The sequence below is a fragment of the Neofelis nebulosa genome, chromosome 2 (genome assembly GCF_028018385.1).
Source record: "Neofelis nebulosa isolate mNeoNeb1 chromosome 2, mNeoNeb1.pri, whole genome shotgun sequence".
Taxonomy (NCBI): domain Eukaryota; kingdom Metazoa; phylum Chordata; class Mammalia; order Carnivora; family Felidae; genus Neofelis; species Neofelis nebulosa.
Window position 1 is genome coordinate 95,003,941 of NC_080783.1, and position 20,920 is coordinate 95,024,860.

The following is a 20,920-nucleotide window of genomic DNA, read 5'->3' on the forward strand; positions in this document are numbered from 1 at the left end:
GGGTTAATGAAGAAGAGGCACAATGTGAAGAGGCAAATACTTAGTTCTGAAGAACCCCAATGAACCTTAAAGACACCCAGTCCAATCTAATTTACCACACAAGCTATTAGCACCTAGAGGTCAAGTGACTTGTCCAAAGTCACACAACGAATGTGTGTGACCAATAATTGTCAATATTCCACACCCCTTGATAAATTACATAAATGATTCTGAACCAAAATGACCAGTTACTATTTCCTGGGAAAGAGATAATTATCAAGTGCACTAGCATTACACCAGAGTTTAAATCCCAGATCTGCCAATTATGACTTTGGTAAATTACTAATCTTTGTGAGCCATAATTTTCTGAGCTATGAAGTGGGAAACAGTGTATTTAGCTCATAAACTTATTGGGAAGAATAAATGTTTTAAACGTAAAGCATCTACTACACCCTCTCCAACAGGTGGGCACTCCAAAATATCAGCTCTTTTCCATGGTTAGAATCATTCTAAGTCAGCAGTTGGCTGAGGCTGAGTTTGCTGTGTGCTGGCTGTACCCTCCATGATAGCAGATTGAAAGGAGGCCCATTAGTGGCTTTGTATACCTCAAGTTTTCCTATGCATATACCCTACAAAGGTCAAAAGAGGAGAACACTAGTTTGCGTGGATGTGTGTATACCTGAGAAGGGAAGTGCTTGCCTGGATGCATAGCCTCAAGGGGCTCTCATTTTTAGCCTTCTAATTTAACATTAAAAATTCACAAAATTCTTCAGGTGCCATTGGTTAAGCTTCAGACTTCAGCTCAGGTCGTGAGCTAACAGCTCCTGGGTTCGAGCCCTGTGTCAGGCTCTGTGGTGACAGCTCAGACCCTGGAGCCTGCTTTGGATTCTGTGTTTCCCTCTCTCTCTGCCCCTCCCCCGCTTGTACTCTGTCTCTCTCTCTAAAATAAATACACATTAAAAAAAATTACAAAATTCTCCATTCTTCTCTGAATACTAATGCTTCTGTTTTAAATAAAATGTTTTTCTTCTCCAAATCTTCAGATAAAAGAGATACTCCAGCTTTCTGGTATTCACTAAAACCAAAACTGTTTTATCTTGGCACAATACCTACACTTCTGCAGGGCTGTATGGCTTCTGGAGTCTGTATGGGCATGTAAGGTCAAGTATAGGATCTACAAGATAGGGATATGGTATCTCTGCCAATGCAATTAGCAGTCAATTAAATGTACCACCTTAATGTAATACATTGTTATACAGTAAGTGAAAGTGACTTAAAAACATACATGAGTTTGTCAAGTTTCTCCAACTGAAAGGCAACTTACAGAAAGTTAGCAAAATGTTGGTATTTATTAAGCACATACATCTGAGTATCTACTGTTACTGATATTTGCAAATTGAATGTCTCAAGAATCTGTTTCAATCTAAGAGATGGATATATGTACTCTAAATTCATAGTCAACTTTGAATAAACATTACAGCAATTGCTAACAAGTTATTAGAACCAAGTCAGAGATCTGATTCTATACAATTTCTGTGCTCCCAGGTAGCCAAAAAAGATAAATGTCTGTATATATAAAATCTTCAGAAGCATATACAAAGGTTGGCACCTACCTGGCACCATAAGCAAAAGGGAATCAAAGGTAAAATTAAAGATTGTAACCTAATAAAAGAAACCATAAAGTACAAGGAAAAATAAGAACTATTTTTATAATTATTGGGAAGGGGGGCGCTTACCAAGCATGACATAAAAAATCTAGAAGCTATCAAAGAAATATTAACAAACTTACAATAAAGTTTTAATATTTTGGTATGACAAAGTATAACAAAGACTAAAAGACAAATGATAAAATAACTATTTCTAACACAAAAGTATCAAAGTCTATAAAGTAAAGATGTTTTTATAAATCAAAAGAAAAAAAAAGAGAAATGGGGAACAGGCAATCTACAAAAGAAAAACAAATAATTACCACCCATAACAAACACTAATATATAGCTTACCATATGCCAGGTACTATTCTACTACCTTTCAATTAGTAAATTTTGAGCTCACAACAATTCCAAGTAGGTCCTATTATTATCTCTGTTTTACAGGTTAGAAAACTAAGGCACAGAAAGGATTAAGGGATTTGTCCAAGGTCACCCAGCTAGTAAGCATGGGGGCAAGGATATGAATCAGGTGCACCACTCCAGGCTCTAACCCACAATGCTCTATTATCATACATATGTACCAAGAGGAATGACAATTTGTGTTTTTAGAGCACCTACATTTCAAGAGTACTTATGTACTAACTCCTTAATATTGTGTTCAATGCAAAAAGTAAAAATTCTTTTCACATGGATAGGATATGTATTGTTCTTTGATGCACAGGAAGACAGCATTATTAACTTCATATTAATGGTCAGTAAAGCTAATCACGACTGAATTATCATAACTGCCAAGTAATCATCCAGTTTCTCTTCATTTCTCTATCTCTTGTAAACTTAAGTATCAAGCCATGCAAACCTGGTTGGCAATAAGGATTCAGTTTGTGGTTAAGAAACAATGTGAAGCCTAGTAGTTTCCAAATGATAAATAAGCACAGTTATGTTTGTCTTCTTCTCCAAGGAGACAAAGCAGGGCGGAATTAGAATCAACATTCGAAAATACAGACTATGCAATCCATGAAAGTGGAGTTTCTCTAGTGAAAATTTCAGATAGAATTTTCAGCAACAAAATGCAAAACTGATACTGTTAATTCAAAGCATACTTTATTTATGCCTAGGCCCTAACATTTGGTTTGACAGCACAAAAGAACTGAAAAGTTAGGCATAAAAAAAACCCAAAAAACTTTACTTTTACGCAACGAAAAAAATCAGTTTACTCTAGGTTAACAAAATATCAAAAAATCAGTTGTTTTTGTGTTGAAGAAATCTGGCTCCTACAGGTAAAAATTAAGTACTCTCCCCTTGGATACTGAGGGGAAAAAAAAGAATAACATTACTGAAGTTATCTGAAATAGAATTTGGCAAAGTACACTGCATCTTCCCTCTGTTAAGACTATCTGGTTATTAATTGTCATTTCATTAGATGAACACAATGCTGTATTTCTTCCTGTAGGGTAAAACATGTAACCAGGCAGGCACATTTATGAAAACAAGACCAATGCACATCAGCTTCTTCTCCTAAGGTTAGCAATCAACACAACCAATTGGTTAAAGGCCTCTAGTGAGAAAGACAAGGAAAACAGTTTATGCTGTACTTGGAAAGAATGTAAATCCACATTCTCATAGTCACTCGAACAAGAATATAAGCACCAACATTTCAAAATGCTAAATGTCTAAGTGATTTATAAACAGTTACTAACATACAAAAATTTAGTGAGGAACCACAAAAGGCAACAAAGCTGCAATAAGTATTAGCTATGTTTTAAAAGAACAAAGGAGAACTACCTTGACCTAAAGGAGTCTGTGAAACCCAAGAGAGGTGGTTAGCAATGACATTTATCAACAAATACATAAAATGATTTTAAGATGGTATTTAGAGAAGGGAAGAGACTTTTGGTAAGTGGAAGAATGGGCACAAATAACTTATCAGTTGAGTGCTACAAGACTATGAGACAAATTACTTTTCTTTTCTTTTTTAATATGAAATTTATTGTCAAATTGGTATCCATACAGCACCCAGCGCTCATCCCAACAGGTGCCCTCCTCAATACCCACCCCCCATCAACCCTGAGTGTTCTCAGTTTTTTAAGAGTCTCCCATGGTTGGGCTGCCTCCCTTTCTTTTTTTTTTCCTTCCCCTCCCCCATGGTCTTCTGCTTAGTTTCTCAGGATCCACATAAGAGTGAAAACATATGGTATCTGTCTTTCTGTGTATGACTTATTTCACTTAGCATAACACTCTCCAGGTCCATCCAGTTGCTACAAAAGGCCATATTTCATTCTTTCTCATTGTCAAGTAGTATTCCATCGTATATATAAACCACAACTTCTTTATCCATTCATCAGTTGATGGACATTTAGGCTCTTTCCATAATTTGGCTATTGTTGAAAGTGCTGCTGTAAACACTGGGGTACAAGTGCCCCTATGCATCAGCACTCCTGTATCCCTTGAGTAAATTCCTAGCAGTGCTATTGCTGGGTCATATGGTAGATTTATTTTTAATTTTTTGAGGAACCTCCACACTGTTTGCCAGGGCGGCTGCACCAGTGTGCATTCCCAACAGTGCAAGAGGGTTCCTGTTTCTCCACATCCTTGCCAGCATTTACAGTCTCTTGATTTGCTCATTTTAGCCACTCTGACTGGCATGAGGTGGTATCTGAGTGTGGTTTTGATTTGTATTTCCCTGATGAGAAGTGACGTCGAGCATCTTTTCATGTGCCTGTTGGCCATCTGGATGTCTTCTTTAGAGAAGTGTCTACTCATGTTTTCTGCCCGTTTCTTCACTGGATTATTTGTTTTTCGGGTGTGGAGATTGGTGAGTTCTTTATACATTTTGGATACTAGCCCTTTGTCCGATATGTCATTTACAAATATCTTTTCCCATTCTGTTGGTTGCTTTTAGTTTTGTTGATTGTTTCCTTTGCAGTGCAGAAGCTTTTTATCTTCATGAGGTCCCAAGAGTTCATTTTCGCTTTTAATTCTCTTGCCTTTGGAGATGTGTCAAGTAAGAAACTGCTGCGGCTGAGGTCAGAGAGGTTTTTTCCTGCCTTCTCCTCTAGGGTTTTGATAGTTTCCTGTCTCACATTCAGGTCCTTTATCCATTTTGAGTTTATTTTTGTGAATGGTGTAACAAAGTGGTCTAGTTTCATTCTTCTGCATGTTGCTGTCCAGTTCTGTCAGCACCATTTGTTAAAGAGACTGTCTTTTTCCATTGGATATTCTTTCCTCCTTGTCAAAGATTAGTTGGCCATACTTTTGTGGGTCCAATTCTGGAGTTTCTATTCTATCCCAATGGTCTATGTGTCTGTTTTTGTGCCAACAGCATGCTGTCTTCATGATTACAGCTTTGTAAGAGAAAATAAAGTCTGGGGTTGTAATGCCTCCTGCTTTGGTCTTCTTCAATATTACTTTGGCTATGTGGGGTCTTTTGTGGTTCCATACAAATTTTAGGATTGCTTGCTCTAGCTTCAAGAAGAATGCTGGTGCAATTTTGATTGGGATTGCATTGAACGTGTAGGTAGCTTTGGGTAGTAGTGACATTTTAAAAATATTTATTCTTCCAATCCATGAGCACGGAATGTTTTTCCATTTCTTTATATCTTCTTCAATTTCCTTCATAAGCTTTCTAGAGTTTTCAGCATACAGATCTTTTACATCTTTGGTCAGGTTTATTCCTAGGTATTTTATGATTTTGGGGGCAATTGTGAATGGGATCAGTTTATTTGTCTTTCTGTTGCTTCATTATTAGTGTATAAGAATGCAACTGATTTCTGTACATTGATTTTGCATCCTGCGACTTTGCTGAATTCATGTATCAGTTGTAGCAGACTTTTGGTGGAGTCTATTGGGTTTTCCAGGTATAATATCATGTCATCTGCAAAAAATGAAAGCTTGATTTCATCTTTGCCAATTTTGATGCCTTTGATTTCCTTTTGTTGTCTGATTGCTGATGCTAGCACTTCCAACACTATGTTAAACAACAGCGGTGAGAGTGGACATCCCTGTCGTGTTCCTGATCTCAGGGGGAAAGCTCTGTTTTTCCTCATCCATTTCACTATGGGCTTTTCATAAATGGCTTTTATGATGTTTAAGTATGTTCCTTCTATCCTGACTTTCTTGAGGGTTTTTATTAAGAAAGGATGCTGAATTTTGTCAAATGCTTTTTCTGCATCGATTAACAGGATCATAAGGTTCTTATCTTTTCTTTTATTAATGTGATGTATCACATTGATTGATTGATTTGCGAATGTTGAAACAGCCCTGCAGCCCAGGAATGAATCTCACTTGATCATGGTGAATAATTCTTTTTATATGCTGTTGAAGTCAATTTGCTAGTATCTTATTGAGAATTTTTGCATCCATATACATCAGGGATATTGGCCTGTAGTTCTCTTGTTTTGCTGGGTCTCTGTCTGGTTTGGGAATCAAAGTAATGCTGGGTTCATAGAATGAGTCTGGAAGTTTTCCTTCCCTTTCTATTTTTTGTAACAGCTTGAGAAGGATACGTATTATCTCTGCTTTAAATGTCTGCTAGAATTCCCCAGGGAAGCCATTTAGTCCTGGACTTTTATTTGTGGAAGATTTTTGATAACTGATTCAATTTCTTCACTGGTTATGAGACTGTTCAAGTTTTCTATTTCTTCCTGTTTGAGTTTTGGAAGTGTGTGGGTGCTTAGGAATTTGTCCATTTCTTCCAGGTTGTCCAGTTTGTTGGCATATAGTTTTTTATAGTATTCCCTGATAATTGTTTGTATCTCTGAGGGATTGGTTGTAATAATTCCATTTTCATTCATGATATTATCTATTTGGGTCCTCTCCCTTTTCTTTTTGAGAAGCCTGGCTAGAGGTTTATTAATTTTGTTTATCTTTTCAAAAAACCAACTCTTGGTTTCATGGATCTGCTCTACAGTTTTTTTAGATTCTATATTGTTTATTTCTGCTCTGATCTTTATTATTTCTCTTCTTCTGCTGGGTTTGGGGTCTCTTTGCTGTTCTGCTTCTATTTCCTTTAGGTGTGCTGATAGATTTTGTATTTGGGACTTTTCTTGTTTTTTGAGATAGGCCTGGATGGCAACGTATTTTCCTCTCAGGACTGCCTTCACTGCATCCCAAACCGTTTGGATTGTTGTATTTTCATTTTCGTTTGTTTCCATATATTTTTTAATGTCTTCTCTAATTGCCTGGTTGACCCATTCTTTAGTAGGGTGCTCTTTAACCCCCATGCTTTTGGAGGTTTTCCAGACTTTTTCCTGTGGTTGATTTCAAGTTTGATAGCATTGTGGTCTCAAAGTGTGCATGGTATGATCTCAATTCTTGTATACTTATGAAGGGCTGGTTTGTGACCCAGTATGTGATCTATCTTGGAGAATGTTCCATGTGCACTCGAGAAGAAAGTATATTCTGTTGCTTTGGGATGCAGAGTTCTAAATATATCTGTCAAGTCCATCTGATCCAATGTATCATTCAGGGCCCTTGTTTCTTTATTGACCGTGTGTCTAGATGATCTATCCATTGCTGTGAGTGGGGTGTTAAAGTCCCCTGCAATTACCACATTCTTATCAATAAGGTTGCTTATGTTTGTGATTGTTTTATATATTTGGGGGCTCCCGTATTCAGCACACAATTGTTAGCTCTTCCTGATGGATAGACCCTGTAATTATTATATAATGCCCTTCTTCATCTCTTGTTACAGCCTTTAAAGTCTAGTTTGTTTGATAGAAGTATGGCTACTCCAGCTTTCTTTTGACTTCCAGTAGCATGGTAGATAGTTCTCCATCCCCTCATTTTCAATCTGAAGGTGTTCTCAGGTCTAAAATGAATCTCTTGTAGACAGCAAATAGATGGGTCTTGTTTTTTTTATCCATTCTGATACCCTATGTCTTTTGGTTGGAGCATTGAGTCCATTTACATTCAGTGTTATTACTGAAAGATATGGGTTTAGAGTCATTGGATGTCTGTAGGTTTCATGCTTGCAGTGGTGTCTCTGGTACTTTGTCTCACAGGATCCCCCTTAGGATCTCTTGTAGGGCTGGTTTAGTGGTGATGAATTCTTTCAGTTTTTGTTTGGGAAGACCTTTATCTCTCCTTCTATTCTGAATGACAGACTTGCTGGATAAAGAATTCTCGGCTGCATATTTTTTCTGTTTATGACATTGAAGATTTCCTGCCATTCCTTTCGAGCCTGTCAAGTTTCAGCAGATAGGTCTGCCGCTAGTCTTACAGGTCTCCCTTTGTAGGTTAGAGCCTGTTTATCCCTAGCTGCCTTCAAAATTTTCTCTTTATCCTTGTATTTTGCCAGTTTCACTATGATAGTTCGTGCAGAAGATCGATTCAACTTACGTCTGAAGGGAGTTCTCTGTGCCTCTTGGATTTCAATGCCTTTTTCCTTCCCCAGATCAGGGAAGGTCTCAGCTATTATTTCTTCAAGTACACCTTCAGCCCCTTTCTCTCTCTCTTCCTCTTCTGGAATTCCTATGATACAAATATTGTTACGTTTGATTGCATCACTTAGTTCTCTAATTCTCCCCTCATACTCCTGGATTTTGTTATCTTTTTCTCAGCTTCCTCTTTTTCCATAATCTTATCTTCTAATTCACCTATTCTCTCCTCTGCCTCTTGAATCGAAGCTGTGGTCGCCTCCATTTTATTTTGCACCTCATTTACAGCATTTTTTAGCTCCTCTTGACTGTTTCTTGGTCCCTTGATATCTATAGCAATAGATTCTCTGCTGTCCTCTATACTTTTTTAAGCCCAGTGATTAGTTTTATGACTATTATTCTAAATTCTTGTTCCATTATATTGCTTAAATCGTTTTTGATCAATTTGTTAGCTGTCGCTACTTCCTGGAGTTTCTTTTGAGAATTCTTCCGTTTTGTCATTTTGTGTAGTCCCTGGGGTGGCTCCAAACTGCAGGGCACTTCCCCTGTGCTGTCCGGAGTAACTTGTATTGGTGGGCGGGGCCGCACTCAGAGCTGATGTCTGTCCCCAGCTCACCGCTGGGGCCACAGTCAGACTGGTGTGTACCTTATTGTCCCCTCTCCCAGGGGCAGGACTCACTGTGGAGTGGTGTGGTCCCTGTCTGGGCTACTTGCACACTGCCAGGCTTGTGGTGCTGCTTTGATGGGATGTGGCCAAGGGCGAATTAGCTGGGGTGGATCTGCAAGGTGCACAGGGGTGGGAGGGGCAGGCTTAGCTCGCTTTGCCATTGGTGGTCCCCTGTGGAAGGAGTCCTGCAGCACCGGGAGGGAGGCACGTAGTCCATTGGAGGGATGGATCCACAGAAGCACAGCACTGGGTGTTTGCGCGGTGCAAGCAAGTTCAGTGATGGGAACTGGTTCCCTTTGGGATTTCGGCTGGGGGATGGGAGAGGGAGATGACACTGGCCAGTGCCTTTGTTCCCCGCTGAGCTGAGCTGTCTTCCGGGGCTCAACACCTCTCCCTCCCAGTGTCCTCTCTCCCTCCCGCTCTCCGAGCAGAGCTGTTTACTTTTAACATTCTAGATGTTAAGTCCCGCTGGCTGTGGAACTCACGCAGTCCGGCTCCTCTGCTTTTGCAAGCGAGACTCGGGGTCGGGGGCTCTGCCTTGCTGGACGGGCTGCCCCTCCACTGCCCCGGCTCCTTCCTGCCAGTCTGTGTAGTGCACACTGCCTCTCTGCCCTTCCTACCCTCCTCCGTGGGACTCTTGTCTACACTTGGCTCTGGAGAGTCCCTTCTGCTCATCTTCTGGCGGTTTTCTGGGTTATTTAGGCAGATGTGGGTGGAATCTAAGCGATCAGCAGGACGCGGTGATCCCAGTGTCCTCCTACGCCGCCATCTTCCAATCTCTATTTCAACAACTTACTTTTAGAGAAGAAGTGATACAGAGAATTAAGGTGTTACATGAACATGTTGCATTCTGAGCGGAGAAATGGAGAAGACAGGAAAAAGAAGCCCATTTAATGGAAACAGAGTACATAAACTGAGGTTGAAGAAAACAAAAAAATATATGTAGAGGTGGTAAGGGCATGAGACAATTTGTGATGAAGTTTAAATTCTACATATCTTACAGCCTAACACTTCTAGATCTACACACTAAGGAAATGCATACACTTACATAAGTAGCCATGTACAAAAACACCCACTGAATTGTTTCATTTAAAAGCAAAGAATAGGGGCGCCTGGGTGGCTCAGTTGGCTGAGCGTCCAACTTGGGCTCAGGTCATGATCTCACGGTCTTTGAGTTCAAGCCCCACATTAGGCTCTGTGCTAACAGCTCAGAGCCTAGAGCCTGCTTCAGATTCTGTCTCTCTCTCTCTCAGTCTCTCTCTGCCCCTCCCCTATTCATGCTCTCTGTCTCTCTCTCCATGTCCAAAATAAATAAACAAAAATTTTTTAAAAAATTTTAAAAGCAAAGAATGGGAAAAACCAAATGTGTGCCAATAGACAAACTGATTTTTAAAAGCATATGAATTGTAGTACACTCCTACTGCACAATATGATCAACAATTAAAATGAAGTAAATAAATCTCTATCAACATAAGTCTCTAAGAATGAGTGTTAGAACGTTTAGTGAAAAAGCAGGATGATCTCTACAATACAATGCAACTTATGTAAAAATTTAAAAATCACACAAGCATTGATGGCAAAGGTACACATTTATTTCAAGTTACTAATTGTCTCTGGGGAGGGAAAGGAAAAAAGGTTTTAGGTGAGACAGAAAAGGGACTTCGATCGTGTCTTTATGATTCTAGTTCTTAAAAAAAAAAATCTGTAGAAAATACAACAAAAGGTTAGCATTGCTAATTTTGAGAAGTCCTCAATGTTTGCTATAATGCTCCTTTTTTTGGTCTTGACATTTTTCATTAAAACATGTTGTAAAAACAAACAGGAGAATACCATCAAAGGGTGGATATATTTAAAGTCAAGATTAGAAGTTTACTCTTCATCTCATGAGGGAAAGAAAGCCTGAATAATAGAGGAACTCATTTTAAGAGAAGCCACAGAGAACTATTTCAGTTACAATTGTAGATGGACTCTGTTCTAGCATGTAAAATGTTGTATAAATTGTGGTGGGAAGTGACTAGAGCATAGACAAAAGATTGAGAGATGAAGGCTGAAAATGAGAAAAAGATTTCATTCATTGATTCTCATCTTTTGATTAGACACTATGTGCAAAGCGCTCTGATTGATAAGGATATAGCAGTGAACTTGGCAGACATGCTTATGTGCTACTGCAGGGACAAAGTCAATAAGATAATTACTGATTGTGATATATACTTTAAAATTAGTATTAACAGCAAGCTCTTAAATACCTATTATTATTTACAAAGCAGTATTCCCAAAGCTTTCAATGTATTAATTAATTAATTTAACTCTCACAACGCTATCAGATTGGTGCTCTTATTATCCCAATTTTACAAGTGAGGAAACTGAAGCTGAGAAAGAATAATCGGCTTGTCCAAGGTTATAAGACTTTTAAGTGGCAGAGTTAGAAATTTCAAATCAGATAGTCTGGTTCCAGAGGCCTTGCTATTAGACATTACCTATATATACTACCTCTAGAAATGAAGAAATTACTATAACAGAAAGTAACTACTTGGGGGAAGTCAACTAGATACAGAGATGGTCCGAAAAAAGATTAGGGCTGCGATAGCTGGAATAGTCAGGACACAATGAAGATGTAGGTGGTGCTTGCTACCCAAACACAGGCAAAAAATAAGGGGAAAAAAAGGATTTGGTGCAGAACAATTTCAGTTATGCATGCAGTAAGTTTAGGGTGCCTTTGGGACATTTAGGAGGAGAAATCTAACAGGAAGTTGGTTGACCTGGAGCTAAGGAGAGGAGGCAGGGCTGATGCTGTTTGAGTAGAATCATTGTATAGATGGAGGCTTTGAATTATCATTATAGATGAAGATGCTAAGAAACCATCAAGCAGGGTAAGAAGTGGACTTGGGAATCCCTAGGGAACAACAAACCCTAGAGAGAGGAGCAGGGAGGCAGAGTAAACAAAAAGTCTACCAGATTTGGGGGCACCTGGGTGGCTCATTTGGTTAAGCGTCCAACCTCAGCTCAGGTCATGATCTCACAATTTGTGGGATTGAGTCCTGGGTCGGGCTCTGTGCTGATGGCATGAGCCTGCTTAGGATTCTCTCTCTCTCTCTCTCTCTCTCTCTCTCTCTCTGCCTCTCCTCCCACATGCTGTCAGAATAAATAAACTAAAAAAAAAAAAAAAATTCTACCAGATTTGGCAACAAAGTTAGCAAAAGACACAAAGTTAGTACAACACTGTCAGGATGGAGAGTGCATAGGCCAAAGAGTAGCTAGCAAAGAAGGGAGGGGGAGAAGCTGGAGGTTTAAGAGGAAAATAAAGGTTAAGAATGAGAAGGAAAATCTAAAGTGGAAAGAAATGAAGACATGGAGTCAGAAGCACAAGTATAGGGATAAACCCTGAAAGTATTCACTGTCCTCAGAACCTGAATGGAATGGGACAGGAAACTGAGGGAATTCATATCTAATAAACCCTTTTTCTAATTTAAAGAACATTACTTGTTAGAAGTCAGGAAGTTGGGATGGCTGTGGGAGCTGGGCAGAAGAGTGGGTGAGGACAAATACTGGAGTGAGTCCCTAACGGGAGGCTCATTTTAAGGCTAACACCAATATCCAGAACTGTTTGGGCACAGTTCTTGGGGAGACTACAAGCCTGGCGGGTTTCTATAATTCTGTAACTGAGGTCAGTGTAAAGGGAGTGATTTTTAAAAAATTAAAAAAATTTTGTTTTAATGTTTACTTATTTTTGAGAGACAGACAGAGAGAGAGAGAGCGCGCGAGCGAGAGAGCATGGGGGTTGGGCAGAGAGAAAGAGACACAGAATCTGAAGCAGGCTCCAGGCTCTGAGCTGTGTGCCCAGAGCCCCTCGTGGGGCTCAAACTCAGGAACAGTGAGATTGTGATCTGACCTGAAGTCAGATGCTTAACCAACTGAGCCACCCAGGTGTCCTGTGATTTAAACGAGATAGCTCAGGTGCACCCTGGCTACAGTCCAGGCTAAATGTCCTTTCTCAGCCATTCCAGCTCTAACTTTGCATCACTGTGTGGCACAGTGCTTAAGAAGCCTAATAATGCCAAATCAAAACACAGAAAGTTAGAAATTAGGAAAACTGGCATACTAAAATAACTCTACACATATCTTTACATAGCAGGGGTCCTAGTTTGAGCCAAAGCAGAAGCTGAAGAGAACGTTTTCATTAGTGAACCAAAGCAGCAGAGAAGTGGGAGACAAACAGCTTACAGTGCCCGGGTGATGAAGCCCAGCACAGAAGATTCTAGGGAATATGGTACCTTGAAGACTAATGTTGGATGCTCTAAGAGATGGAATCTTGGGCAGGGACATGAGCAAATTTACAGCAAGCACCAGCAAAAGTGGCAGTGGGCCAGAGGAGGGCAAAATTTGAAGAGTATAAAAGGGCTGTTCATGAGCTCCCAGGAGCTACCTTGGAGAATCATGGGGTAACCTGGCGAGATTCTAAAGGCATTTAGACATTAGGAGAGGAAGGCAAGAGACAATGCAATAAAGTGAGGGCCATTAATGTAACTCTATACCTGAAAGCTTTATTAACTTACTAGCAAGGATAAAATGTATTTTGCCTGAATTCTAAACCTATCACACAGTCCAGGATTAAACTGGGAGCTCCCTACTTACGTGTTTTGTTAAATGTAGGATCGAAACAGATCAGGTTGTAATAACCTCTCTTGGCACATAAAATCTCTTCTAAAGACTACAGAGAAAAAAAGACTGGTCTTACCATCTGATCATACTTTGGGAAATAAACAACATTTAAAGGTTTAGATTCCTGAAAACTGGGCACAGATAATGAGGATGAGATAGTTCTGATAGTTTATGCTAATGAGGTGACTCCTGGTAGGCCCCTAAGTAGTTTATGCTAATGAATGACCCAGGATGAGGACAGGTCACAACAGAAAGACTAGCCAACCAGGTTATTAGCAAGTTGGGATTTTGAGCTATGTGATATCATATGACCTCTTAGAAGGGAAGAATGGGGTTGGAGTTTGAGTTTAACTGCATGACCAATGGTTCAATCTGTCATGCCTATGTAACGCCAACTGCAATGAAAACTCTGAATGCTGAAGCTTGCGTGAGCTTCTGCATATTGTCACATATCACTGTACGGGAGGATAACACATCCTAACTCCACAGAGAGGGGGCAAGGGAAGCTTTGCATCTGGGACCCTCCTAGATCTTGTGTTATGTGTCTTTCCTTTGTTTGGCACAGACTGTGTCCTTTACAATAAAACTAATTTTAAGTACAGCACTTTCCTGAGTTCTGTAAAATGTTATAGTCAATTATTAATCCCGAGGGGGTAACAGGAACCTTCAAATTTGTAGCCAGCTGGTCAGAAGTGAGGGTGGCCTGGTGTCTGAAGTGAGAGTAGATTTGTGGGGGATCGTGCCCTTAATCTGTGAAGTTAGGCCTAACTCTGGGTTAGCTGGTATTAGAAGTCACCGCCATTACCAACCTTTTGCAATGTCTAGTCCCATTTACTACATTCCTTACTAATGTATTTTGTGCTGGGTTCATAGCATATTTGTAGTTTATAGTTCATGAATAAAAGTGAACATCATCTTGAGCACAAGCCCAGTTTATCTTTATTCAATCATTCTTAATGCCATCACTGAGAATGTATATACTTTACACAGACTATGGCAAGTGCTAGGGTATACTGTAAGAAACCTTTAGTCTTTGTGGTATTGTAGCTAAACTCTGATGTGGTGTTCCCTTTACTCCTTCAAAATGCTATTTTACTTGATTTTTTTTTCTCTGTATCACTAATATAACTAATTTACCTCCATGTACTTTTTACCCCTGACTAGCATTTGTTATCATAGGATCACAGTGAAACTTCTTTGAAGGCCTTTAAAGTATTAAACTCTGTCATCAAAGAGTCTTAGTAAAACACATGCTGGGCTTCTGGCACGTTTTTCTAATCCACCCAAAGGTTCTTCAACGGTTTAATGTATTTTGTCCACATATGAAACTTCATATTGTTTCTAGCATTTGAATCAGCAGGTCTAACATAACCCATTTCTTTCTTAATGACAAAAATATTTCCTTTATAGGATTTTAATTTAGGTTACAATTGGCAGACATTCTGCTTTATAACCACTAATGTGCCACCCTTCACTTCTTGAATTGCCAACCACATTCTTTCTAACAAAGGATCACAAGCCTCTTTCAAGAAAGCACCTAGGGATTATGTTGGGGAGGGGGTGGCAGAAGGAAGCTCAAAAATCTTTTTTCTTTTGGTCAAAGAGCATTTCATGCTAAGTAAAAATAGCTTAAAAACAGCTGGAGGTAGAACAGGTGTTGTCTTTCAGTTGCCCTCATCCACCTTCCTACTCTACAAAAGGATGTGTACAACAAAGTGCAAACACTTTTACAGCTTGAGGATGCTATGAGGCATGAGTGAACACTGCTGAGACCTTCATGGTCTCCAGAATCCAACACTATACACTGAACTAGGAGAATGAGCAGATAAAACTTCTCTTTAAAACACCTAAGGTTCTGTCCAATTTAATTGGTTCAAACGCCTATGGCTTTGCACAAAGTGAAGAAATTTAGAGTCTAATAAATTTCAGATCTGATTTTTTAATGACTTTCATTATTTCCTAGCTATGTCTACCACGCTGAATTGTTTTAGTAGTTATTAATTCTTAATACATTTCTTGCTTTCTTTACAACTGTCTCATTGGAAGCTCAGTGGGGGCATGCAGTCCTCAATTATTTTGGTGTTCATTTTCTACCTATGAAAAGAAGCTCTCTCTCTGGTGATCCCATATAACAGTCTGGCATTAGGTGTGCTTGGTAATCAGTCACTGCATATGTTCAAACTACTTTATAAAACTACATATGTTTTTATGGAAGTACCTGATGTTAAAGGAGGAAAACATACACCCTCCTAAGCATTTGAAAATAAAGGGAAAAAGAGAAAATGTTAAATCCACAGAATAGACTGAGTAAATTTATAGACACCATAAAGCAGCAATTCTTAATTATTTTTAACCATGAAAGGATCTTCTTGAAAATCCCATTAAATCTAAGGATCTTTTCTGCAGAAATGCAGCACTCAAACATGTGTATGTTCACAGACATTTTTGCTTGTGGTTTTCAGGATTTCTTGGTTCTCAGAAGCATATACGTGAATCCTAGTTAGCAACTCTTGTTTTGTATTTTAAATGTAACATTTTTATATGCATGTTGTACATAAAGTATGAAATATGTATATATATATACACACACACGCGCGCGCGCTCACGCGCACACACACACACACTTCCCCTCCCCCCCAAACCTGCTTTGGTCAAGTGAGGTGAGGTTACATCAAGATACATCAACTGGGCTTCATGCTTTCCCCTAGTTACTAAAGCACATGTGTGGAATTCTATGGCTTAGAGGAACTTAGTCTGAAAAATTAAAAACCACTGTATTAATTCCATTAAAGATAATCTGTATCAGGCAGAAAAAAAGTTGGTCAGCCAGAAAGGTGTGATGAGAAGGTTTACAGAGACAATGACTTTTTGGTCCTATTTCACCACCACCCCATGGCCCACGGGACCAGGAGTCTGATTATACAGCAGAGACAATTATACAGTAGGGCAGGAATCAAAGAATGTATAAACAACAAGTGCAACGTAATTTCATAGGAGGGATATATGTGAAAACGACATTTAACTCTGCTCTGAAAAGATTTTCATCTTACATATCTTTCTTGGCTTCTTAAACATATATAACTTGTTAACTGTGAATTTCATTTTCTTCCCTGATAGTTCTATGCTAGTTATCACAAAACTACAGTGCTATTTTAAGATACACAATGTCTTCATCAAATTGCTTTTTTAATTTGCTTTACAAAACAAAGTAAACACAATATGATGACAGTTGCTAGGTTTGTGACTATGTAAACTTAGGTAAACGTTAAGTGAATTTCTGTTCTTCAGAATATTAAAAAAAATTTTTTTTAATGTTCATTTGAGAGAGAGATACAGAGAGAGAAAGACAGAGACCGAGCCTGAGTGGGGGAGGGGGAGAGACAGAGGGAGACACAGAATCCGAAGCAGGCTCTGAGCTGTCAGCACAGCCCAAGATGGGGCCCGAACCCACAATCTGTGAGATCATGAACTGAGCTGAAGTCTGATGTTTAAATGAGTCACCGAGGTGCCCCCCGAATATTTAAAAATTTTTAAAATGTTTATTTATTTTTGAGAGAGAGAGAGACAAAGCATGAGTGGGGGAGGGGCAGAGAAAGAGAGGGAGACATAGAATATGAAACAGGCTCCAGGCTCTGAGGTGTCGGCACAGAGCCCAACATGGGGCTTCAACTCGGGAACACTGAGATCATGACTGAGGCCGAAGTCAGATGCTTAACCAACTGAGCCACCTAGGCACCCCACCACCCAGATTATTTTAAATAACCGAGACATGAGATATAAAAAAAATTAAGGAAAACATCAAATCTTTAAAACACACATGGGACCTCTCTGTACTATTTTTGCTGCTTCCTGTAAATCTATAATTATTTCAAAGTAAAAAGTTAAAAAAATGAAAAAAAAATCCCAACATATGTCCAATTTAACACATTTGGAAAATGCAGAATGGTATCAAAAGCCATACAGGTATAAAAAAAATACAAGTTTATAATAACCTGAAACACAGCTATGAAGTGAAATATTATCTTATTTTAAAAAGTAAAAATTTTAAGTCTGCTTTCCAAAAATCTTGAAAAATTAAAAGAAAAACCACTTAAGAGAAAAAGAATTCCCTTTGACAGTGTAAATGTGTATCTTTGGAAGACAAAACATTTTAAATGATAATTTCAACATGTGATCATTTCAATCTACGTATTATAAGGCCTAAAACATAAGTTTCTAAAAATTAAAACAAATTGAGCAAATGGTAAAATCTGTTTACTTAAAATACATTTAATTATTTACCCATTAATGTCTTTGAGAAAGCAAAGAGTTTAATTCAACTAATTAAATTCCAACTAGTAACTGCCATGAATTAACCAAAAAATAAAAAATAAAGTCAAGTGCAGATCTGGTTCCACTGAAAACTGAAAAACTGTTTGACAATGAAAATTTGAAGTGTATGTGTGTGAATAAAGCTTGGACAGGAAAGACAGAAAGACCTGAGGATAGGATGGAAAAATGAGCAAAATGTGGAGAGAGAAAGGGGAGGGAGGCAAAAAGACAAGAGAGCAGGGCAGTCAGGGAGACCAGGAGAAATACAAATTGGGTCAGAGAGGCAGGGAGAAGGCAAGGCACAGAAGAGTAAAAGGAAGGTAAGAGAGGAAGAAGGAAGGGGTAGGGGACAGGATAGATAGAAAGATACTGGAAGGGGCACGTTGAGAACCTGAGACAAAGGGAGAGGGAAAGACAGACAGAGAGACCAACAGAAAGGGAGAAGGGATAGACAGAGAAAGACAGAGAGGGAGATACACAGACAGGGAGAAGGAGACAAAAACAGAGAGGGAGACACCAGGGAAAGGGAGAGTCAGATGAATGGAAAAGGAAAGAGAGAGGCAGAGAGACTGACTGAGTCAGAGGGAGAGAGACCCGGAGACACCAGACAGAGATGGACAGAAATGGTAAGAGACAGAGACAAAGTGGAAGAGACCAACAGGCTGGGGGAAGGAAAGAGGAAGAAAAGAAGAGACAAACATTCAGAAAGTCACACACACACACACACACACACACACACACACACACGGGTGGGGTGGCAGGTGGAGACAGAGAGATGCAACCAGAAACCTAAAGAAAAAAAAATAATAAAGAGGTAAGATATGAAAGAAAAGTGGAATGTAACAAAAGATGGATAAAAGCAGTTGTAGGCAAGAATTCAGAGTATGTGCTATTTAATTTTTTTTTCTACTTTTCAACATGAAACTTAAAAGAAACCCTGAAGCTTAAAAGAGAAAATGATGAAATTCTCCTGACATTAGGTTGAAATAATGTATCTGATAAAAGACCCTAATTTTAATAACAGCTATTAATATTTTCAACATACTAATTACTGACACAGTTGGGAATGAGAAAGAAACCAAAGAAAGAAAAGTAATGATATTCAGCACTGGATAATAAGCCATTTAGTGATTTTCCTTCTGTTTCCTCTTAAAAGAGAAGAATTATTTCTCAAGATTAAAATAATTTTCATACTATGGGGGTGCTGAAAATATCACAGCAATTCTATCCATATACTGGTAAAATGTGGCTAATTTCAGGTTGAAAGCAAGCCAAACTCTGAAAAACCTTTCAAACGTTCCAGTTTTACACACTAATAGACATATTTTAGTAATTCAGTATCACCTATGTGATGAGATCCTGTTTCCAAGAATCATAAAATACCAAGGTAAATGTCAAGATCTTTTAGACAGTATGATGAAAAATAAGATCACTCTTAAAAATTACAGTTTTATTAGCATTTGCTTTTGCAATGATACGATTATGCTAATCACAGCAATGACTAGATCTAGATTTTGCTCTGTTATTAGTACTTTAAAAATTATTCTACCTCTTCCCTCCAAAAAGGGTACAAAAAATTAACATCAGCTCTGAAAGTTAAGGTTCTTAGTTTCTTAATTTCCAAAAGAGTCTCATCTACACTGCATTTGTTCCACAATGAAATTTTTAAGATTCAACAAGCCATACAGCATGTCTATTTAAGATGAACCTGAAAGAGAAATCATTTCTCCAACTGACAATTTGTTCTGCTATACACTAATAACAAGAAGCACACAGGTAAAGTGTTCAATCAATACAGTACAAAGAGTTACCACAAATTTTAGGGGTAGGGGAGGAGAAACTTGTATGACAGCTAAGAAGTAAATGATTCCTATAACTCACTCTATCAACCTACACAAATCTATCTTTGCAAAAATAAGCAAAAATCATTTTAAGACATGCTCTCATTTTGGACATGGTAATAAGGATTTTATCACACATGCCTCTAGCAAAATTATGGTACTAAGTGAACGTGAAAAATTCTTCATATATTTGATTACCTTTTGTACACATTTAGCAAATAAATGAAGAGTCACATACATACCTTCATTGTATTGGTGTTTGCTTCATCATACAGAGTGAATGAAGATATACTTTCCATAGTATCTGTAAACTGACGCTCTGCATTGCTCCTCTACAGAGCTCACCGCACACACAGCCAGCTGATTAGCCAGGCATTGGGAGAGCACTGCTAGTGCAGTCTAAAGCACTTGCCGAGGACTCAGAGACAATAGAAAGTCAACAGCTGTATGTTGTGATGTCAGTAACACTCTAGCCAGTCACCACCCAGAGTATCAGAAGCTATATCGAGCTCTTCATTAGCAATTCAGAAGCAATGATGCAAAAGCCCATGAAACTGTGAATGTGCAAAGACTGTCAGGATTTTTGAGATTTCTCGCTCTGAAAATTTTTTGCAGATTCCTGACCTCACAGATGAAACAAGTTTAGATAACCGTATTTGTTTCCCTAAAAACAAAATGTAAAGAATCTATGCATAGTTAATATATCAGCTTTTTAATAACTCTCTTTGACACTTTTAGTATCACTAACACAAAGTGTATAAAATACAATCTGCCTACAAAAGCTGACATCCCATGATAGTTTTACATCTTCAAGCTGACTTAATTGTCACAAAGAAAATGCATTAAGAGCATAATTCCTTATTTGTTCATTTGTTTTTGCTAAAATTGAAATGAGCTTGCTTATTCTGGCAAGAGCATTACTTCTTCACACCAACAGATGGAGACAGCAAAGAACAGAGATCAGAGAACAATCCTGCCTTGTGTCAGATGCTTGCTGTCTAGATGAGCTCAAGTGGCAGACTTAAAAGAAAAGGAATCAACTGAAACCAAATAAAAAAAAAATCTTAACAGTCAATAACTAGCAGACACACAAAATAAAATGAAGAAAACATAAAAGCAATTGTATCTGCTGGTTAAAACATCAAATAAGTAGACAAGTGTGTTTTTAAAATTCTAACCACTTATTTCTATGATTCATACCCAGTATGAAGCACATGGCTGTTTTCCATCCTATGCAATATACAGGAATCTTGTAAAGATCCTACGAGACAAGGCTCATTACCTTTACAATCGGAAGAAAACTGCATACCAAAAGGTTAAAAGTCAAGAGTTGATATGCCCTACAGCCTAAGAGATCAGCAGTGCACTATTTATCAGCTTAGCAAACAGCAAAACAAAAGTCACTGACTTTTTAACTTGAAAATGTTATTGCTTTTTCAA

General features: G+C 38.5%; 1 protein-coding gene across 15 annotated transcripts in view; it reads right to left on the reverse strand.

The window, feature by feature from the left end:
* Positions 1-20,920, reverse strand: part of R3HDM1 (R3H domain containing 1) — a 205,662-nt gene that overhangs the window by 130,295 nt on the left and 54,447 nt on the right. The window contains exon 1 of one of the 15 annotated variants that reach the window (XM_058715438.1): positions 19,723-19,901. The exons of the other annotated variants lie outside the window; for them this stretch is intronic. The gene's annotated coding sequence lies outside the window, so the exon portion shown is untranslated. Of the gene's footprint in view, positions 1-19,722; positions 19,902-20,920 lie in introns of those variants that run through there. 15 annotated transcript variants of the gene reach the window in all.